Source organism: Rhinatrema bivittatum, chromosome 6 (genome assembly GCF_901001135.1).
Source record: "Rhinatrema bivittatum chromosome 6, aRhiBiv1.1, whole genome shotgun sequence".
NCBI classification, from domain to species: Eukaryota; Metazoa; Chordata; class Amphibia; order Gymnophiona; family Rhinatrematidae; genus Rhinatrema; species Rhinatrema bivittatum.
The window spans coordinates 286,434,004-286,442,009 of NC_042620.1; positions in this window are offsets into that span (position 1 = coordinate 286,434,004).

Genomic DNA, 8,006 nt, shown 5'->3' on the forward strand with positions numbered 1-8,006 from the left:
TCCACCGGCGCATGCGTCGACAGCGCCGGAAGAGCCGAAATCGCGCCGGGAGTCGACGCCAACGCACTGATCGATGCCACCTGCATCGACGCAATCGATGCATCGACGCATAAACAGGCCTACTGAGTCGGCCTCAAAAAAGGTCACGACGCAATCGACGCAGGTAACGACACAAACCATTGCTTCTGCCACTCCAAAACCACAAGTACCTTCGGTGGACCCTAAGACGAGGAAGAAGGCTAGGGATAGACATTCTATTGCCCCTCAACCTCGGAAGAGACATCACACTTCCCATGGAGCGGGATGTCGGCCCTTGGATTTCTCGCCGGACTCCAGCAAGGACCTAGTTCCGGTGCTGACTCCTCACTCTCCCTCCTCATCCTCCTCATCTCTCAGGGTCTACTCGGACATGTTGTTGATCTCAAAAAACCACTCTGGTGGAAACAGTTTACAGGAACTGCTTTCAAAGAAACGGAAGGCGTTGGATTCACCTCAGAACCAGGATACCAATATGCCCCCGCCGGACTCAGATATTCTATTAGCGGCATTGCCGTGCCGGGGCACGACACACCGACCGACCATGCCTCCTCAGACTCAGGAGGCGTTTTCCACTTTTTTGAAATCATGCAAGCCACCTACAAATTGCCGATCAGTTCTCCAAATATAGCACCGTCATCTCCGCAACGCTCGGTACCGGCCTCACCGACGCCTTCACCACCGACTCCAGTTAATGTTCCTATTCCCATCACTATACCGACACCTCAGGATTTTCCTTCCCATGTGCCCCATGAAGTTAGCATGCGGCACATTTAAAACTAATCGGAGAAAGTTCTTTTTTACTCAACGCACAATTAAACTCTGGAATTTGTTGCCAGAGGATGTTGTTAGTGCAGTTAGTATAGCTGTGTTTAAAAAAGGATTGGATAAGTTCTTGGAGGAGAAGTCCATTACCTGCTATTAAGTTCACTTAGAGAATAGCCACTGCCATTAGCAATGGTAACATGGAATAGACTTAGTTTTTGGGTACTTGCCAGGTTCTTATGGCCTGGATTGGCCACTGTTGGAAACAGGATGCTGGGCTTGATGGACTCTTGGTCTGACCCAGTATGGCATTTGCTTATGTTCTTATGTTCCCACGTCACCTACGGGTCACACTACAACTCCCGACTCGTCGACGGGATATCCCTCGGAGCCAGAGGAGCAACCGGCTGAACCGTACTCTCCGCCTGAGAACCTTACTTATCCAAAATTCTTGGGAAAAATGGGAAAGGTACTCAATCTTGATATACAAGATTTTTTACGGAACAGACAGTATAAGGTCAAAGTCAACAAGGATGAATCTCAACCAGTCAACTGCAACTTGGGAGTCCCACAAGGATCCTCACTCTCTCCAATCTTATTCAATATATACCTTCTCCCACTCTGCCAGCTCCTCCTCAATCTAAATCTCATATACTATTTATACGCAGACGATGTTCAGATTCTGATTCCAATTACCGAATCTCTCCAAAAAACCCTGGACTTCTGGAACTCATGCCAACATGCCATCAACAACTTGCTCTCTAGCCTCAATTTGATCCTTAATCAGAACAAAACAGAATACCTCCTCATCTCCCAAGACGGAACCTACACACAATCAGTTAACAACCTGTCCTCACAACCAACTCTCTCACCACAAGTCAGAAATCTAGGAGTAATACTAGATAACCAAATGAATTACAGATCTCTCATCAAGAACATCGTAAAGGATGGATTCTTCAAATTACAAGTCTTAAAAAGACTGAGACCACTCCTCCACTTTCAACACTTCCGATTAGTTCTACAAGCAATCATTCTCACAAAAATAGATTACTGCAATGCACTTCTATTGGGCCTCCCTGCTAACGCCATAAAACCACTTCAGATGTTGCAAAATGCGGCTGCAAGGATCCTAACCAAGACTAACAAAAGAGAACACATCTCTCCTATCTTAAAAGACCTACACTGGCTTCCCGTTAAATTCAGAATACACTTCAAAGTGCTTTCATCAATCCACAAGGCACTACATAACTTTGCCCCACTCGAGCTCAAAATCCCTCTCAAACTACACACCTCTACCAGGCCAGTGAGACAAGCCTACAAAAACAACCTTCAGATTCCACCGATAAGATCATCATTAAGTAAAAGAGCCTTCTCTACAGCCGGCCCCAAACTCTGGAACACTCTCCCGTCAGACCTCAGATTAGTGCAATGCCCCACTATATTTAAAAAAAGACTTAAGACTTGGTTATTCAATCAAGCGTTCTCATAAGCAACAGCCTGCCGAACTATTCATGCCAAGGACCCTTCTTTGGTAACCCCCCAGAGAACTATATAGATCATATCCAGAACTCTCAGACCTTCTTTGAATCCTTAACAGACTTAAATCCATTCCCAGATTGATACCTTGCTTCTTTGTTTTAGCCTACATTAGGCTCTGTAGCATTTACGTTATGTTATGTTATGTTATTACCCTATATATCTGTATCCAAGTTACTTTTACCTGTTCATTGTAAGACATTAACTTGTCATTGTTCTGTTCAGAATGTAAACCGAATTGATCAGTAGCTCTGTTATTGGAAAATCGGTATATAAAAGTGCAAAACAAATATCAGATCCTAGAGCTGACACCCTAGGATTGCTAAAAACTTTCGACCTTCCTGCAGAACCCACAGCTTTACCAGTGCATAAGGTTCTAGATTCGGTTTTCGAACGTTCGTGGGAGTCACCCTTCACGCTACCGGCAGTCTGTCGGAAAACGGACCTTAAGTTTAAGATGCAAAAGTCATCCTACTACACGCCTACTCAACTGCCCCATGCCTCCATGGTTGTGAAATTCGCTATGGTGCAAGCCAAAAAATCAAAGATTCACTCATCCACTCCCCCGGGTCGAGACTTTAAATCTTTAGACGACTTTGCTAAGAGAACCTTTCAAGCCTCAATGTTAGCTGCCTGGATATGACATCATCAATTCTATATCATTCAATATATATACGAATGTATACAGCGCCTTAAACAGAGTTCAGAATCACAGCCTCGGACGCCAACAGATCCAAACTTGATGCAAAACACCGCACCGAGATCCGCCCCGCATGCGCAGGGGTGACGTCATCACGCAGAGACCCGCCGGATTTAAAGACCCTGCTCTCCCTGAAGTTCTCCTCTTCGCCACGGGATCGGCGGTGAACTGGGCCCGTGCAGCCGGCGCTGAAAGCCCGTCGGGGTAAGGCCTCTTTGTTCCGCCTTCCCCAATCGGGCTCCCACACCGGCCGCCTGCCTTTGCTAACCCCGATTTGACTTACCTGATAAGCCGAGAGCACGCTCCTCGATCCGGCCTTTTTCATTTCGATTCGGCCTGATTCTCACGCCGGGCCTCGAGCCCCCACCCCCTCCAGACCCGCCGCACCGAGATCCGCCCCGCAGGGCGCAGGGGTGACGTCATCACGCAGAGACCCGCCGGATTTAAACACACCTGCCCTCCCAGGCGTCGCACGCCTAAGGAGCGCGACAAAGGGGCCTGCCCCTTTGAGCGCCCCTTCGAGCAGCCCCTTCAGACAGCCCAGAAGAATTTGTCGGGGTCTTTTTTCCAAGCGGACGCCGAACATCTGCAGTAAGTTCCAACGCTTTGTGCCACGCTCTTACCGGAAATGACATTAAAGCTCCTCGCAAGGCCAACCCAAGCAAAGCCTTCCTAAACAGCAACGCTATGACCTTCCAGGACAGAATCACCGCCAGCAACCAGTCAGACAACCCCATTCACACCTACTGAGGACAGAACACTCTTCCAGCCGAACCAACAATCTTACAAATAGTCTCAGCAATCATCCTAACCTCTCCTCAATCAGACAGACACCTTCTTTCATCCATTCATTTCAGACTAAACCTCCTCCAGAATTCCACTCATCATGCACACTTACAACATCCCAATCATCCACAACCAAAGGAGAACCCTTTCAACTAACACCACTAACGTCATACAAAAAAGAATTATCCCTATCATGACATCTCCATTAAACCAACTTCTAGGCCTCACGCTACTCTCAGTAACCCTCTTCAATGCGCAATCCTTAACTAAGAAGACACATATTCTCAATGATTACCTTTTGGATTCCAACCCAGACATCTGTGCCATCACAGAAACCTGGTTAAAAAACTCGGACATAGCCTTAACCAACCAACTACCCATCCAGACATATGATATTTTCACCTTCCATAGACACAAAAAAAGAGGAGGCGGACTTCTTCTAGCATCCAAGAAAGAACTCAGACTGACCGCACTTTCAATCAAAACAGAGTCCAAATTGGAATTGGGTCTAGTCAAGTCAAAACATCTACAAATACTCTTAGTCTACGCTCCCCCGGGAGTTCTAGAAACGGACCCTTCACCCCTCATAGAATCCATCGTGAAACATATTAACTCAGACCTTCCAACAATGATCATGGGGGATTTCAACCTCCATACAAATGCAACACCTCTTTCAGCGAACTGCGAAGCCCTCCTCACCACCCTCGGCGCCATGGGATTCACTCAGACCATCAACAGCCCCACACATAAAGCTGGACACTCTCTAGATCAAATCTTCATCAACTCCAATTTCACTTGCACAGTAGAACCCACCTGTACCCCAATCCCTTGGTCAGATCATTTCCTGATAGAATCTTCCTTCTCCACACACAAACAGACACCCACCTCCCCACACCTCTCTACCATTCAATTCAGGAAAGCATGTCCATCTGACACTCTCAGTGATCAGCTCTCCAAAGAACTCTCTAACTTAGACCTAGCTAACCCCGACTCAGCCCTATCCTCGTGGCAAAAGATTACAGAAGCAGTCGCAAACAAATGGTGCCCAATAGTCTCCAAATCAATCAACCCAACAAAAAAGGGAAATCAACCCTGGTTCAGCTCTGAACTTAAACAGATGAAACAGGCCTTACGACATAAAGAAAATAGATGGCGCAAAACCCCTAACACCTCTACCCTTTCAATATACAAGGGATTCTTACATCACTACAGGACCGCTATTCTACAGAAAAAAAAGGAATACTATGCAAACAAAATACACCATTTCCAATATGACGCCCAGGCCCTATTCACTTATGTAACACAAATCACCAAATCTACCCCCCCACCTATCCCAGACGAACAAGCTCTTTCCAAGGCTAATGAGCTCGCCTCTTTCTTTCAACAGAAGATCTTAAATACCCTCGCCCTCCTTCCTCCAAATACTACACCTCTCAAGTCAGTTGAGAATCCCCAGTCTCTTACTAGACCCAAATTGGACAGTTTCGAATCAATCTCCACTAAAGAGATTGAATCCCTTCTAAAAAGACAGAAACCATCAAGCCATCCAGCTGATAACATCCCATCGAGACTCCTGCTTCTCATCCCAAATGCGATCTCAGGACCTCTGACCAGTATCATTAACAGCCTTCTAACGCAAGGAAGCTACCCAGACAGTCTAAAAACCGCCTCACTCAAGCCCCTCCTCAAGAAACATAACTTAGACCCTAATGTACTAGCTAATTTCAGACCCATCTCTAACCTCCCTTTCGTGGCCAAACTAACGGAGAAACTGGTAAACACCCAGCTTTCTGAATATCTGGAAGACCACAAGATCCTATACCCCTCGCAATATGGTTTCCGTAAATCACGCAACATGGAAACCCTCCTCATTTCACTTACCGACCATATTATCATGGGGTTAGACAAAGGACACTCCTTTTTGTTAGTCCTGTTAGACATCTCGGTGGCATTTGACACCGTCAACCATACCATCCTGCTGGATCGCCTAGCAGATATCGGCATTTCCGGATCTGCCTACAACTGGTTCAAGTCCTTCCTCAGCAATAGGACTTTTAAAGTCAAAATCAACAATAAAGAGTCACCCCTAACAAAATCAACTCTTGGTGTACCTCAGGGTTCCTCCCTATCTCCAACCCTCTTTAACATATACCTCCTCCCCCTCTGCCAACTGTTAACAGATCTCAACCTAATTCATTATCTGTATGCAGACGACGTACAGATTCTAATCCCGATAACAGAATCAATCTCAAAAGCACTCACCCATTGGAACAACTGCCTTCTATCCATCACTAATCTACTCAACAGCTTAAACCTGGTTCTCAACGCCTCTAAGACAGAGCTGCTCCACATCTCCTCAAATGAAAACAATATCCCCCCACCATCACCACACATCTCTCACTTTACCTGTAAGCAGGTTAGAGACCTCGGGGTAATACTAGACAATCGACTAAACCTTAAGAAAATGGTCAACACAACCTCCAAAGACTGTTTCTTCAGACTACAGGTTCTAAAACGACTTAAACCACTCTTATTCTTCCATGACTTCAGGACAGTCCTCCAAGTGCTACTGTTCGCCAAAATAGACTACTGCAGTGCCCTTTTCCTAGGCCTCCCCAAATCCACTACCAAACCACTGCAGATGATACAAAATGCGGCAGCGAGATTGCTGACCAGTACCAGCCGCAGCGAACACATCTCACCCATCCTCAGGAACCTACATTGGTTACCAGTTAATTTCAGAATTCTATACAAATCAATCACTGTAATTCACAAAACCATTCATCATCATCTTCAACTCGACCTGGAAATCCCATTCAAACTCCACTCCTCCAACAGACCTACTAGAGATAATCTCAAAGGTACTCTGAAATTTCCCCCCACTAAAGCCTCACGCCTCTCGACAACCAAAGACAGAGCTTTTTCGATAGCTGGCCCATCTATCTGGAATAGCATCCCATCAAACCTCAGATTGGAGCCTTGCCTTTTAACTTTCAGAAAAAGACTTAAAACCTGGCTCTTTCACCAAGCCTTCTCTGAACCACCAGACAATCACTAGTTGTCCTTCACCCTTACCCGTTCCGGCATTTATACTCTCGAATGGACTCTGATTCTTCCAGGTTAAAGCAATATTAAGCTTTTAACCCGTACGCTCTATGGTATCACTTTATATTTATTTTCTGCCTTATCTTCTTTCCAGCTTGTGGCAAGCTTCCAAGTTCTCATTCCCTGTTGATTGTAACTTTGACTTATTCCTACCTATTGTTTATCTTTCGTTTACTTGAATTTGAATTGTTACTCCAGTTATACCCTTGTTAAATGTAAACCGATCCGATATGGTTATTTACTATGAAGGTCGGTATAAAAAACTGTTAAATAAATAAATAAATAAATAAATAAAAACATCGTGGAAGCCATAAGGCATCTACTGCGTACTGTGTATGAGGGCTTTGAGGCCTCTTCCAGGGTTTCGGCGGCAGCTATTGCAGTGCGCAGAGTCGCATGGCTTCGCATTAGTTCCATCAGACCAGATGTCCATGCAAACTGGCCAATTTACCCTGCAAAGGAGACAGTCTCTTCGGTTCACAATTCCAGGAGACAATCGCGCAACTCAAAGAACAGTCGGTAGCGGTACAATCTCTCACCACTTCACAATCCTACTCAGTGTCAAGGGGCTACTATACCCCGAACAGAAGACCATCCTTCCAGCGACGCCCATATCGTTCGTATACCTCTTATCGGACGCCGCCATATTAGCCTCCTTCACGACAAAAAACACAAGTCCCCCAAAACCGCAGAGGCCGTCAACGACCTCAGCATCCAGCAACACAACAACCAGCTACCGCAGCGAAGTCCAACCCATCTTTTTAGACTTCGCTTCGCCACCATCACACCAGGTACTGGCAGGAGGCATATTAGCTCACCTTCAGCGGTGGGAAACAATAACATCAGATCAGTGGGTTCTGGACATTGTCCACTCTAGATATCGAATTCCTTTCCTGAACTCGCCGCCCCTTCCCCACCTGACATCCAGGGGGCCCAAATCCAACCTCGTGCAGTTGCAAAAAGAAGTGTCTGCCTTACTTCACCAACAGGGAATTCAACGCATCCTTCTATCCAACCACGACACGGGGTTCTACTCCCCATACTTCCTCATTCCAAAGAAGTCCAGGGATCTGCGTCC